The following is a 16,911-nucleotide window of genomic DNA, read 5'->3' on the forward strand; positions in this document are numbered from 1 at the left end:
ATATAGAGTGTTAGTTGGGAGGCAAGAGGGGACAAGATCTTTGAGGAGGCTGAGTCGTAGATGGGAGAATAATATTAAAATGGATTTGAGGGAGGTGGAATATGAAGCTAGGGACAGGATTAATATTGCTCAGGATATGGACGATGGCAGACTACCTACTAGAAAGCTATATTTATGATGAAATCACAATGTGCCTTTCCAGCGCTCAATTTGAGCAGTCTCAGAATGAAATAATTCCTTCCACAGAATCGGAATTTCTCCGGCATTGCCTTAATCAATGATTCTAAAATAATTTGCATTCTTCAGTTTGGAAGGTTTGCGAAGTGCCGAAGGAAATACAACGCGGAACACAAATAAAGATTCGCAAATCAACATAGCAAAGTCTGCCCCGGAGGAAAAACTAAAGCATTCTTCATTCTGAAAAAAGTGTGATGCTGTATGAAGAATATTGCTTAAAGGGGATATGACACATGTAGAATTCTTGATACAAATCAGTCCATTTAGCTCACCTTCAAAAAATGTTAGAAGAATAATAACCATAACCATGCACTATGATAACTGTGTGGCTACATGCCATATTGTAGCGATAGGTCTCGTGCATGTTAACTGTGATCTGTTTGGCCCGCCAAAGTGGTGTGCAATTTGAAAATGGGCCACAGTCCTGCCATCTATCCACAGTATGCGAAACCCGTATCACGCAAAGTGAAGTGGGTAGGCATTAGAGAGAGAGAGAGAGAGAGAGAGAGAGAGAGAGAGAGAGACACATACACACAGACACATTTTTTGTGCAGAACAGCAAGTATTGTATATAAATGGTAAGCCTGATTCATTTGAAAGAATCGAATCAATTGTAATGATTCACTGAAGTTATTCGTTCATTTCGCTCATTTGATTCAGAGATGCGATACCGGTACGAAAGAGTGGGTTTTAATTTTTATTCAGCGATATAGTTCATTCTGCTTTAAGTTCGCTTCTTGCTCACTAGATGACAGCATATTGCAGTTAACTGAATTAGAGGAAAATCGATGCGATGAGAAATGAAGACGATCGTACTCTGGCGATCGAGTTAATTGACATACTTACTGTAAAGCTATTAAAGACATACATCATACATTAAGAGATACAGAGATAGGTATAACATTAAGAGTGTTATTTCTCATTTTTTATATTTAAATGTGTAAAAATGTTCTAAAAATGACACTTTTTATGCGTTATAGTTCACAAGTTTGTTCTTTTCTTTCCATTCTCCTATAGGCCTAAATTAATATTTTTAAACTTCAGGTACACTTTTATTCCATAAATGGTTAGAGATTGTCTTATTCTCTTTAGGGCAAAATATTTTAGTACTGTAACATAATAAGCAAAAATAGACTTCGTATCCACATGAATAAGTTAGATGTATAATTATGTAAATTCAATTATGGCTCAATCATAATTTCGATTTGCGTGGGGCAGTGACTAAGAAATTGTTGACAGCCTATACTGAGACTTCAAAACGTTAAGAAGTAGATATTCTATAATACTAGCAATCATTTCAACTTTATTTAGGTCCTATAACGATTAGGCTATAATAAAAACAGCTGATCTTAAGAAAGTTCCTCTATAAGCCAACAGATGTCTCAAACACCGCAGTGTACGTTGCATCTCTTTGTTTCGCTTCCCTCAACACCTTTCTTCCAATCCTCAATCAAAAGTGAACGTCTCATCCAGCCAACTTTGCTGGATTAAATAACCTTGACTCAGAAGATCCATTGTATAGCCCGGGTCCGCTTACTTCATACCGTAAGGGTGAAATCTAACTATTTTTCTCCCATTACTACATATGCTAGTGGATTGTGGTGATTTTCTAGTTTGTAGCTTGAATTTTCTTTTGCCAACTTCGTTTCGAATTTTGCTACTGATAAATACTACAAATGGTAGTGATTTTGTAACTAGTATGTTGGCAGCTGAGACAAACGTTGAAACGTTGTCGGTACTGGAGTTCCATGAAATAAAAATTATATTAAATTTCTGAGCCGGTTACCCGAAGCTAGTGAAATTTGAACATACTAATAATTCATTAATATCAGTGTCAATATTAATACATAACAATTATTTTATGTGCTGCGTTGTGGTTATAATTCAAGACTATAGTCAGGTAAGTTTTCGGAGTTAATACTAATATTTTGATGTGTTCAAACAAAATACATTTTTAGGTTAGGTCTCGTGAATCAATTGTTTAGAAAACCAATGAATTTCATATTGCCAGACAAAATACCTAACATGTTGATCCCTTTCTCATATGGTTTGCCTACGAAAATATGTTACAAATTATTGAATTAATTAGAATAACATTCCAACATAAAGAAAAAGTACGGTAAATAAATAAAGTCATTCAGTACGTAGGATCGTTTGATATCTAGTAACAGTTGGCAACACTGACAAGACGGCAATATTTGCTGTTTAGGAACTGTTCTTACATGACCCTCACTATAGAAAACGATTCATAGCGAGTGTGGACCGAGAAGACGATCGATTGAATTTCCGATTCACAAAGGAATCGATTTATTCCGTTTACTGAATCATGATTCGGTCGTTTAGTTCAATGATTCGTTCATTTTGAATGACTAGTTTACAATTTCCGATCTCTTGTGTCATCTTGGTTGTACATTCGACACACAATCGAAAAGGAGTACCCCGAGAAAAGTCTGCAATATCTGTTTTGTCTACTACAAATTCCGTTACGACCAGGCTGGGGATCGAACCCGGGCCGTCTGCATAAAAGACAAGCGTTCTACTGGTTGTTCAGTTCAAAGTGTGTCATGGCTCGCTGTATGTCGTCATGAGGTATCCGATGAGCCTAGAGAATTCAATCTTCCTACACTTCCGCAGAGGCGTATTACCTATGTGCAAGAGAAGTTGCCTAGCAAGTACGGCGTTCATTCTGAAGAGTACTTACCGATACGTACGGTAACGCCGGTAGTGACAGGAATGTGAACTGTTTGGAAACACGTACTGAGGTGAGTTTTTTCTTACTGTCGGGATATGGGGAGAGGGTCAAGACGATTACTTACGTATTTGTTGACATTAAGTTCGACGGTCCTAATGGACACGGTCCATTTGATTTATATTATGGAATGCTACTTCCGAAATTGGGTCCTGGTGCAAGGACAATATCAATACAATGTCACAGCCTGCGTGAACGATTTTCGTACGAAGTATCCAGAATTCCAGGAAGTCCCTAGAAAAAACATTGTACAAAATGTTAAGAGGTAATCATTTAAAATAAAATACGATGTATTTTGTTACTTTTCTTTGTTGTGTTTATGTACGGTATTCGGTTATTGAAGTGTTTATTTATTGTATGATAGGTGCATAGCCCGATTTCAAGAAACCGGCTCAGTTTGCCGAAAAAAACGGGGGGGGGGCGCGTCGAAGTCAATTATCTGCAGGAACCTTAAACGGCATGCTATTTACATCGGACGAATGCTGGTTTCAGCTTAATGGCCACGTCAACACCCAAAATTCTCAGATATGGGGTTCAGAGCCACCTAACGAATTTATAGAAGTTGGTCTTTACCCTAAAAAAATTGGGGTGTGGGCTGCCCTATCCCGGCAAAGAGTAATTGGTTCAGTGTTTTTCAATGGGACGTTGACTGCTCGTCGTTACCAAAATGAAATTTTGAAAGATTTTATTGATCAATTAGATGACGTTGAAAAGCAGAATGCATGGTTCCAGCAAGACGGTGCTCCTGCCCACATCACCCATAGTACAATAACATTTCTTGAGAGACAGTTCCCAGGCAGGTAAGAAATTAATAATAATAATAATAATAATAATAATAATAATAATAATTGTCTCTTACAGAGTCATTAGTAATCCTGTGTGGCCTCCAAGGTCGCCAGACTTAACGTCCCCAGATTTCTTTCTCTGGGGATATCTCAAAGATCGTGTCTTTGCTAGACGCCCCGGGGACATTATTGAACTGAGACAATTCATACTTGAGGCAATGACAACTGTGACACCCGCCATGCTGGATGCGACCTACCGCAGCATGATTAAACGAGCGAGGAAATGTTTAGAGGTGAATGGTACACATGTGGAATCAATGTGAGATTGTTTTATTTCCCTGACAGGAGCCTTAACATATTTTAAAATCTCACGAGTTTTGTTTTTGTATTTGTTCTTCTCGTTCTAGAAATATATTAAGTTCGATGGTGCTACTTGATATAAGTATCTTTATTTAAATAATTAATTTCCGAGTAGAGTTGTGCTTCACGAACATGTATTGTCATACCTTTTCCCTTATTAGACAGCGTGGTTCACATTAATCATAAAATGTAGACCATATAACGTGCCTCGCAATGTCAGACGTAAAAAAGCGTCAAATAAAATAATCTAACTTGTTAATCTTTCTGGCACAACCCTACCAACTTCCATTCATTCCCACAGATAATGTTTTTCTTTACATTCACGAAAGGGGAGAATAAACACTTTCTGCTCACAAATTCATGTTGCCGTACGCAACCGATGATAACTAATATCTTGCGTACGGCTTGGCCGCGCAAAACTTAGTTCAAAAGAGGTTATGGTAGCACACAGACTGTACAGGCTGCCATCTGTTGCTACGACGTTCAAGTTATATCGTACACGTTCTCAAGTTCAGATTGAACGCCTTGATTAATAGGCAACTTCTCTGACATAAAAGCTGAAACTCGCTTCAAATCGCTGACTCACAACAGTGACGTCATGACACACTTTGAAATGAACACCTAGTAGTGCTGAGCCACACACACGTCTATATCCTATATCATGCAAACATTCTGTTGTCGCACAACCTGTTTAAAAATAGATACTACGTTTATATTCTTCTTTTTTTTTTTAATAAGTAGCAAATTTCACTAGTGCTACTTGATAACTTATTGAAATCAATTGTTATAAATGTAGTCCTTAAAATACCAATGACACTCTTAATATTATCACCTTGTTTTCACTTGCGGGAACATTTATGTGAAACAAAATAAGTTATCAGTAGGGGCGAATTTTAGCATATTTGCATGTTTTACTCCTTAGTTTTAAATCATATGCTGCCATTATAGGCCTAGTATAAATGCATTTCAAGTTATTTGTAACCAAAGGTCAAGATTTTACATTGCATATGTTATATGCATATTTCAGGGATTAATGCATATTTCAGCTTTTAGTGCATATAAAAGTATATTTTGTTATTTTGTTTAGCAATGTGGTGCTTAAACCAGTATTAAGAATACGGAAAATCGAGAAGATGGAGAAGAAACTCAGACATTGAAACACATTACAGGAGTTACAGGGAGATCCGTTTGGGTATGGATAAAATAAAAACGCCGTAAAACATTTATTACTGAACTTTATTTGTTGAAATTTTGTGCATACAACACTGAAAGATGAGAGATTCCTCAGAGCTCAACATGACTCCCATTGCATAACTCACAACGGTGATGCAATTCAGCCTATGTCCGTTGTAACATAAGAGGGGTGATTTGTTGAGAAGATTGAGAAATTTTTACTCTCAGATTATCAGTAATGTCTTTAACCCTATACGAAGAAGTCGGGAGGGATTAGATCCGGGGAGTTTGGTGGCCAAGCCAAGAGATAGCTGCTTCTCATACTGGGTCTCGACACAGAACCTGTTTCTACAAATGTTCGATACCACAGCATATAGTATTTAGGTACATTACGCACACCATACTCAGGTCGAAATTCCCTTTGAACTCTTTTAACACTAAAATTTATCATATCAAGAAACAGATTGTGTTCGCTGTTGATTTGTAGTAGCCATTTTAATCATCTACGATTTTCATTTGTCCTTTCAGATTATGCATTGTTGATTGTCATATATGGAAACTCCCATCTTTTAATCATAATATAACCAGGAAGAAATTTTTTCTACTATCATAATGGCTTTATAATAATAAATTAATATTATCTATATCCAAACGGATCAGACCGTGTATTTTATTCATTGCAATCTGACAATATGCAGACAGTGCTCTGCTGTCAGCGAAACATTTTGGACAAATCCTTGGCAATCAACACAACACTCAGTTAATTAAGTGCATTGCTGATTGTGTTCTAATTTACAATACTGAGATGTTATGATGAATAAAAGAACAGTTATTGAAAACAAGAAGCCATCGCATGTGAAAAAGGTTTTGACGCTAGAACGTTACAATGTGATTGCAACAAAAGTTACAGAAAGTGTTCATAGGCTTCTTTGCACTCGCTAAACTCGAATTTCACCACCTGTAAACAATAATATAGGCATGATAATGAAATTATCTGTTTTTACGTACCAACATGGCAAATCAGAATATTACATTTTATTACAGTGACAGGTCTTAGAAACTTCGATAGTATGTAGAGTGCATTGCATTATTTTATTTAGTATGTTATTTTACGACGCTTTATCAACATATTAGGTTATTTAGCGTCTGAATGGGATGAAGTTGATAATGTCGGTGAAATGAGTCCGGGTTCCAGCACCGAAAGTTATCCAGCATTTGCTCATACTGGGTTGAGGAAAAACCCTGAAAAAATCTCAACCAGGTAAGTTGCCCAAAACCGGGAATCGGATCCGGGCCACCTAGTTTCCCGGCCAGACGCGCTAACCGTTACTCCACAGGTGTGGACTGCATTGTATTATAGAACAGCTTAGTCGATTTCTTAGTAAAAATGACCAAGTAACATTGAAGGCTTCCAAGCATTATGAAAATTTAAAACTTATAATTTTATATTAAAAACTAATAATATAGTACGTTTACTTTCAAAATAACTAATTATTAACAACTAAGGAAATACAGTTATTTTTGGATAGATCAGTAAACATTTAAATGCCTTTTCCCACCAATTTTACATTTTGGACTTGGTACTTTTACCAAGAAACTGAGCTGCAAGAAAATTATTAATTGTGAATTTGTTTTATCAACAATGCCTAACGAAATAGAGTAGTGCTTAAGCAGTGGGTTCAAGGACACGCAACTTTAGCAACTGATGGTGTGTCAATATTGTTATGTATAATAGAAAGCCATTAGTAATATTATGATGTTATTATTTTCTTTTTCAATTTTAAGAGTGCATATTTTTTTGTTTTTAGTGCACGTATCGTGGTTTTTAAGTGTATACGTGCATGCTGATTTTTCCGTATTTTAGTGCATATCAATCCGCTCCCTAGTTATCAGTAGGCCTACTATTATTTCTATGGAACAGAAGAACGAAAATGCAAATGTCATTTGCAACTTCTTGTACACTAGTATGTTATTATGTATGGAGTAATAAATAACGTACGAGTGTGCGAGAAGTTTTCTGAATTGTATTAATTACAAAAAAGATCACTTGTATAGTATTAGTTTATATTTTTGTCTTTGGATCCTAAGAAATAATATGTCGATTGTCATTTCATGCTGAAATGTATTGCATTGTAGTAATAGAAGTGGTTTTATAACCACGGAATTCACCGTAGTGGAAGTGGCAGCCGCGGCAGGTCAGCCGAGAAGCAAAGAAGACTGCAGACTGCAGCGTAAGTGGCAAACTGAAGTCTTGTGCTAAAAAGCTGCTTCAGCAATGAAGGACTTTACGAGGATTGCAAGACATTGAACTGTAATAGCATTTGTGTCCTTGAGAGGTCATTCTACTCGCTAGTAGAAAATCTTTTGTTATAAATTTGAAGGCACGACTTTGTATAAACGGTACACGCTTTATCTGTCTTCTCACACAAGTACCTGTTCCATAATAATGTAGCTTGCTCTCCGGATTATTGCCTTAACTCATGTGCAAGATATCACATCAGCCGCATTCCATATTATTTTATGTTCATATCTGAGATAAAAGTGAATTTTTATTTGCGCATGCTACGTAAAATACAGTATATTTATCTTATAAGAAGAATAAAAGTCTTATCCAAAATTGTGTGATTAAGACGTTGCTTTCTTTTTTGTGTTCTTAATTTTGGTTCAAATTTTCGTCAACAAATACAGTGGAACAATATTCAATTACCAGCAAAAAAAGAAGGAAAGATAGAAAGAACAGAAAGAAAGAAAAAAAAATAGAATTTGTGTTCGCTCAATGAGAAGTGAATATGTCCTTATTTTCGTGTTTGTGTGATATTGTTATAAGCGGTTAGCAATAGACACGTTGACATCACAATGGAATCTATAATTATTAAGAAAAACTGCTTACTGGCCGAAAATTTTAAATTAAGGCTGAAATAAAAATTGTATCATAAATTCTACTAAGCATTATAGAGTGTGAAACTTAGTCCTCTTCATATCTACATCCAAAGAGCAGTATTACATTACAAACTCATTTTCATAAAATTAGCGACTTAGGCCCTTTCATAAATAACCCATTCAAGTACAGTAGATACTTGTGATTGGCTATGATTGATTAAGATTCGGAGACGTATTCAGCATCATATCTCATTGCTTCGTGAAGTTTACAATAATAATAATAATAATAATAATAATAATAATAATAATAATAATAATAATAATAATAATAATACATTCATAGTAATCATAGTGTAAGTGTATTGCCCAATGGTAGACCTTTTACTGCACATCCAGCATTCTCCAAACTTCCCTATTTCCCGCCTTCCTTCAAGTCTCCGCATACGATCCATATTCTTAGTCTACTTATTTACAAATGGCTTTTAAGGAACCCGGAGGTTTACTGCCGCCCTCACATAAGCCTGCCATCGGTCATATTCTGTGCAAGATTAATCCAGTCTCTACCATCATATCCCATCTCCCTCAAATCCATTTTAATATTATTCTCCTATCTACGTCTCGGCCTTCCCAAAGGTCTTTTTCCCTCCGGCCTCCTAACTAATACTCTGTATGCATATCTGGACTCGCCCATACGTGCTACATGCCCTGCCCATCTCAAACGTCTGGATTTAATGTTTCTAATTATGTCAGGTGAAGAATACAATGCGACAAGTTCTGCGTTGTGTAACTTTCTCCATTCTCCTGTAACTTCATCCCTCTTAGCCCCAAATATTTTCCTAAGCACCTTATTCTCAAACACCCTTAACTTCTTTTCCACTCTCAAAGTGAGAGTCCAAGTTTCATAAGCATACAGAACAACCGGTAATATTTATGTTTTATAAATTCTAACCTTCAGCTTTTTTGAGAGCAGACTGGATGACAAAAGCTTCTCAACCGACTAATAATAGACATTTCCCATATACGATTCATATACTATATCTATGATCTCATATCTTCTTCTGCCTCGAACTTTTCCCCCGTTCACCATTCTTTCCAATGCATCCTTCAGTAGTGAGTTTCTTCTTAGTGCCCAGACAATTTCTTTTTCTCTTCCTGATCAGTTTCAGCATTATTCTTTTTTCATCCACTCTTCATTTCTTATTCTGTCTGTCCATTTCACACGCTCCATTCTTCTCCATACCCATATTTAAAAAAAATGCTTCCAGTCATTTCCCTTCACTTCATTCTAATCCCCATGTTTTTGTCCCATACAATGTCATACTCCACACAAAGCACTTCATTAGTCTCTTCCTTAGTCCTTTTTTCTGGGGTCCTCAGAAAATAATCCTTTTTCTATTAAAAGCTTCCTTTGCCATTGCTATCCTGGGAGCAGCTTATGTTACTGATTAGGATTATACCCCGAGCATTTGAAACTTTCTACTTGTTCCACTCCCTCATTTCGAATTCGCACGATTACCTTCTATATTTTTCTTACGATAACAATGGTCTTCATTTCATGCTGCCCATAGGTGTAACTTAGCTCTGGTAGCATATCTTTTACTAGCATATCCTCTTCTGCTAACAACGCCATATGATCAGCAAATCTTATGCACTTTATTCTTCTCCCTTCTAATATCACCCCTTCCATGTTCTGAAAACAGTTCTTCACTAAATATTCCAGGCAGATGTTTGACAGGGTATTAAGTAGGTATTCCTCTCCCTATTCTACTTACCTTTAAACAATTTCTTCTCCTATCCTGACTTTGACTGGTTTCTTTAAAATAACCATAGTTTTATTCCAATCCGCTCTGGCAGTAGTATTTTCTAAGTCCAAAAATATTACTTCTTTATTTTTCTCAAAGTATTTTTCGCCGTTTGTTCGCAGCAGTCCAATTGCATCTATCTTACCTTTTCCATTCCTGAAGCCAAATTGCTTTTCTTCCAACTTTCCTTCCATTTTAGAATATATACGTCGATTCAGTATTCGCAGGAGAATCTCCGCTGAGTGCGATATCAGGCTGAAAGTCCGTAAATCATTACAGTTCCTGGCATTATTTCTATTCGGTATTGGCAGCAACTTTGTCTTCGTGAAATCTTACGGCTATTCGCCTTTCCCATATATTTCGTCGCGTAATGACAGAATTTCCTTCTTGTCTTCCCCCAAGAATTTTACAAATTCAATGAGGAATAATCAAATCCTGTTGCTTTCCCATTCTTCATTCCCCTAAGCACTAGCTCATCTTCTTAGAATAGAAAGTCATTTTAGTTTTCTGATACATCTACTTCGTGTTCATAGCTAACAAGGAGCCATTCTGATGGGGGCAGATAAAAAAGTTAAATTTTTTACTTTCACGATGTTAATAATGTCAAAAGAAGTACTTGTACGAATTTTGGCTACTCGACCGCAATTACGAAGACCGTAAAAAAATAAGTTCGCCAGGGGCCGTTAACAGGAAGAAAACACAGTTTCATTAGAAAAATTTATTGGAACACACACAGCAATTGTTGAGCTATTTTTCAACATACTCTCCACCGGAAATGAGACATTTGTCATATCATGGGATCGACAGAGAGGTGCAGACGGCTGTCACACACTGGTTCCGATCCCAGGCAACAGACTTCTACGACACAAGGATACAAAAATTGATCCCATGGTATGACAGATGTCTCAGTTCCAGTGGCGGATATGTCGACAAATAGCGCAAAATTGTTGAATCTGTTTCAATAAATCTTTCCACGCAATTGTGCTTTTTACTGTAAATGGCCCCTGGACGGCCTCGTAATTGCGGTCGAGCAGCCAAAATTTGTATAAGCACTTCTTTTGACATTATTAACATGATGGAAGAAAAAATAGTTTTTTTTTATCTGCCCCCATCCGAATATTTGTTTGTAAGTTATCTGGACGATTCCTGTCTCATGTACTGTATTTATACATATTTTTTCCATCTGTTCAGTGTTCTTTTTTGTTATTTCATTGCCGATTTCGTCTTCTATAAATCAAATGGATTTCAATTTCTTATTTATTAAGTCCAAACATTTCACTTCGCCGATACATTAAATCATAAGTTCGTTTTCTCTCTAGATCATCTATGTCTTTACATTTCTGTTCCATCCAGTCTTTCTTCGCCTTATCAGGTTTTGTTCTTAATTCGTTGTTTAGTTTCTTCTGTGTTGATGTTTTGCCATTTTATCCTTTCCTCCATCTTCCCGAACATTTTCCCTGTGACCCAAGCATTCTTAATACTCACATCTTCTCTGTACCCTATTATTTCTCCTGCTGTTATCTATATACAGCTTTTTATATGAGTCCAGTATTCATTACTAGAGTATTTTCAGGTGTGGATTCTATTTTAGTGGCTTTCTCTTGATTGGAATACAAGGAATCTGTATATTCCAACAACTTACTACGTGTACCGCACATAAAAACAATACACAATAATTATTCTCATTTGAATTATACGTGATATAAGCATTTTGTTCATCATGGGTAGGCTACCCATCTAACAGCGCCTATTTCTCCTGACCTCTTTCCTGCAAAGAACATTTACTTTACGCACTTTCAGTTATTTACCTTCAATGCATCATAGTGTAGAGAAGTAGTGTGGAAACTGTTATCAACCCAATTTTTTTTGGAGATTTAAAGATTTCAGAGAGGGAAATTGAGAAGTAGACCTATAGTTCAACTCTGAAATGGTGGCATCCATTTAGAAACCTATTTTCGTCTACCTCAGGGACGTTCCCACTTTTTGAAATAGAATAGAGATGTATGGGTTAGTATGTACTCGTAAGTGACCGTCGTGCTGTCAAGTTGTCTCTCGCGCTATATTATTACTAGAATTCGTGGAATTGCCACGAGAATCGCAAGGTTTACTGTATGAGAAGGGGACGTGCAACGGATGGAGTATGCCTCTGATGTAAACACTGAGCAGTATACTGCGGTTACAATAAAACCTGTATCCTGCATTCAAGAAATATAATGAATGATCATTGAAGTAGGAAAAATCTAAACATATAAATACACAATTATTTTATAGTGAGATATATTAACTCTTAAAATTTAATGTAAGATACTCACATCATTCTTGAATATGTGCAATGCAGTGAAGAGTTACGTACATTTCGAGCGACTGCAAAGTAATATCCTCCGATGGTCGCTTAAACAGTATTTATATTGGGAAATGTACGTTCAACATCACACGATGTAATAGGTGCATATTTGAAGAACGGAAAGTTACTACATTTTAGTACACCAACTTCAGACGTCTTGTCGTGACCTGATAATACATAATTTATAATACGAAGTTGTGAATAGGCAGAATTTTTAGCAATAACGTTTAGTGAATTGTTATTTTGGATAACGGTTTGTGATACTATATTAAGGGCTTCTGAGAGTTGTAGTTTAGACGATTCTAACAGGATGATGCTTTTGGACACGATTTTTTAAATTAGAATCAATGAACAGAATATCTTCCAATAGCTGTTCAGAAGGCAATGATTTTACAGCTGCAACAGCGGAACTGTCTGTGCTATCCAATGCATCAATTACCTCCATTATTTTGCCGTAATGTTCTGCATAATAATTAACAGCATCCAACCACGTTCCCCAACGGGTCAAGACTGGCTGCGGGGTTAAGGGTATTCCAGGGGCAATTATTTGGAACAACACTCTCATTGTAGTATGTTTGATTGAATTCTTGTCTGCACTGAACAAATGTTAAACTTTGACTATTCCAACCACAGTAATGCAAAAACAGGTGCTTACATAGCTATACATAGCTGTAGCTGCTCTATCTATTTGGACCGGTCACAACTCCTAACATGAACTGCTTATACTACGAGACCGGGCGTCGCTCACCTCCTCTTTACTACCGTACATCGGCAACCTGATTGCATGCTGCGTGTGGCAATTCAACGAAGTATAATTATTACTAAACTTCGACGTTAAGGCACATTTACTCTGAAGTTAAGTACACATAGAATAATACAAAGCAGCTGGCAAGGTGGTCCTCTGCCCTCAGACACACATTATATCTGTTAGATGGAGCTTTTGCAATACAGACTCAGCAATGAAAAAACATTCAAAGTTCGCCTGAAGGACAAACGTAAATATTATGTAGGTCAGAATATATTGCATTATCGTAGAAACGTTAACATCTCTCTTAGATCTGTAAACAGTCATACGAGGAAATACTATTTTTACAAAGATATTTAGTAACAATTTTATAATAATAATAATAATAATAATAATAATAATAATAATAATAATATTAATAATAATAATAATATTTTTTATTAGAATAAGAGAAACACATTATTTATGATAATTGCAATTATTGTACATAAATTGCAATATAAGGAAATGAAGCGACATAATTGAGGACATAGCTGCAATAAGAGCTCATAGCCCCATATGCCCTTTTTCCGGAGAATGCATAAATCGATTGTCCATAATTTCTTTGTTATACGCACAAAGTTTCATTGTGAAATTTTGAAAAGTAATGCTGGAAAACCTGTTTATGTTAAAGGCCCTTTATCTGTAGAACATGTTCATACATGGAAAACTGCCATCCAAGACTGAATTTTCAACCAGCATCTCGAGTTCCACTGGAGAAAAGTAAAGTTAAGGATATCAGAGACTTGTTTCCATATGTAAAAGAGGAAAGCCGCTCATTTTATGAGTCTCTTTTCCAAGCTTCTGAGACTATGGAAGATGAAGAGGAGGGTGAAAGAGAGTTCAGGAGGGAAATCGTGTGGAAAACATTGATGTGGAATGAACAAAAATAATCTCCTACTCGTTTGAAAAATATTTTTACTACTCAACATGTTCATGATGTGTTACTTTATTCGATAAACTTCTATCCCTTATTTTCTTTTGAAAACATTTTCAACTTTTCAAAAGGTTCGTAATTTGTTATTTTGTATGGAATATATGTCTTAAGTTCTAAATATTCATGATTCTTTATTTTGTTTTGAAAACATTTCTAACTTTTCGAAATGTTCGTTATTTGGTATTTTGTGTGGAATAAATGTCTTAAGTTCTACATATTCATGCTTCATTATTTTGTTTTGAAAACTTTTTTTAACTTTTCGAAATGTTCGTTATTTGCTATGATAGTGGAAAATATCTCAAGTTCTAAAAATGTTAATGAATATTATTAATAAGATTGCTGTATCTTATAAAACATAAATAATAAATTTTTACAAAGACTACACACAGCTTATATTTATTTTTGAATTGAAAGTACGTTCTCTAGAAAAGGGGCCCCTAACATGCATTACTTTTATACATTATTCTTCAAATATATGACATTGGATTAAAATTCTTTTAGCATTTCTGTTATATTATGTAAAAAACACAACACTTCTTATTCAGGAGTTTCATATTCATTTGTTAGTGCATTTAGTGCACTGCTTTAAACATTTCAACTCTATATATCTCAGAACAGCATTTTGGAGTATGGGCCTTTATTGCAGCTACGTCCTCAATTGCAGTAATTATAAAAAAAATAGGTCACAGAAATAGACTTGTTTGGGAATAATAAGGTTACTATAAAAGAAATGACATTATGTAAAACATTAATATGTTCTGTTTAATACAAATCTAATCTCCTTATTAGTAAAACTTGTGTTCGGGAGACAACTGAGCATAGAGTACGAAAAACGAAGATAATATTGTAGCTAATTAAAATGAAAATAATTCAAGTAGGGTAAAGTTGCCTATTTCCATGTTACCCCTAATCCCGTGATACTTTTTAAAAATTGAATGTCAGTCGAAGCTTTGCCGTTCGGACTATAGCGACAGACATCTTTCTTGAAAGAGTGCATCTTTCGCCTACTTTTGAGACATCGGTGAACTTCCTAGCAAGATATCCAACCCCGTGACATTCAGTGAATAAAACGTATGACGGAATTAGGCAACTTTACCCTATTGTATACAGTAAAAAATTATTAGTAAGAAGTCAGAATGAAAGATTTGTAGGTTAACTTGATAACAAAATAGAATAATCTGAGAATCAAATGAATTAAAATGAAGTACCGTTATCACAAATTATTCACAAGACACTTATTCAAAATATACAGTATGTTAAATACAATATATTTATGATAATATAAATTACTTATTATAAATATCTTCTATTTCTAATTTGGATTTATATATTATAATTTTAAATATAGAAACCGGTACTTCAAAATCATGTGTTTATAAATGTTTAGTACGTAATTCTGTATTTTTTGCCAGCAGTTGTAACGCTTTTTGCCTTTTCAAATAAAATATACTTATTTGTTCCACTTGAATTGTTATAGGCATCGCAATGACTTCACATTGTCCAACCTGTCCCAGCTTCAGTGCTAGTACGTACGAAACTTCCAACAAATAACAGACAGACGGCGCAGTGGATAGATCCGATTGATGGAAAAAGTAAATAAACGCTTGCCATTGCACCCACCTCCGCCCAGTACTCTGCTATCAGTTAACCTGTATCTCTCTGATTAGGTATTACCCGACTCAAAATATCAGTTACTTAGCTACTAGGCCTATTATAATTCTCAGTTATTGCTCTTTTAATATTAATTTCACTTAATTAAGGCTATACGCGTGAAACAAAAATATATCTTACAATTTGAAACTATGTGTTAGTTTTATGGAACTATGTTTTCTGTCATAACTTTACAAAACTCCCACTCTATGTCACTTCCTTCTGACTGCCTTATGCTAAGAAAAGAGAACTACCTCTAATCTAACCGTCCCTTCCTACCGGTTTACTTGTTTCGCGTAGGCGAGTGCCATGAGTTTGGAGTTGATTTCTGCTTCTCATCTGCTCTCCTCAAATAATTGCTGTAGAGCCATGTATCTAAGGAAAGAGAGAAAATAGTTGGTTGGTTCAAAAGGGAATACTCATTCTTGACCACTACGACACTATAGCTAGACCACTTAGAAAATGCAGCTTGGCGGAAACCTGAATCATTTCCTTCTCCCACGCTCGCTGCGTGTTCCCCTCTGTGCATTCCCCGACGTCGATCACCAATCAGAATCTGTGTCTTAACCCAAGTTGGCGGTACTAGGCCACTATTATCGTGACTCTCATTGGATTACGTTGTTTACTTCCGCTTCAACCGTACACTGCTGGTCAAAATATTTGTCCTCTATTTTCTGCACATGCTCACATATTTTCCTCCATATTTCGGGGGATTATTCATCCATGACCTTGAATTGTTAAAAAAAATGTTATGTTTTATTTAAGCACACTTATATGCCATCGACCTGGCACGGGATCGAACCCGCAACCTTTGGCATAGAAAGCCAGCGCTATACCAGCTGAGCCAACCAGGCCGACTCTTCCATGATTTTATGATCAAACAATATTTCTCACGTAAAGACATGACAATACTCTGGTTATAACTTAAACAAACAGCACTATTACTATGGTATTCATTTATTTATTTTATACTTCACTTCACTTTGGCGCAACTATACTCCCTACGAACTCAGCGTTCGCCATGAACAAGAACTGTGGGAAGGGAGATTAGCGCATGCGCATTACAGCTGCATTTACAAGTGGTATTCGTATAGCAGGTTGAATGGAGAATCGATCAGCCTAAGTTGTTTTCTGCATGCTTGTAGAAAACTTGACAGTCTTGTAACTAAAGTCGCGTCGCTCTTATTTCCGGTAGCCAATTATGTTTCAG

This window comes from Periplaneta americana, chromosome 3 (genome assembly GCF_040183065.1).
Source record: "Periplaneta americana isolate PAMFEO1 chromosome 3, P.americana_PAMFEO1_priV1, whole genome shotgun sequence".
Lineage (NCBI taxonomy): Eukaryota > Metazoa > Arthropoda > Insecta > Blattodea > Blattidae > Periplaneta > Periplaneta americana.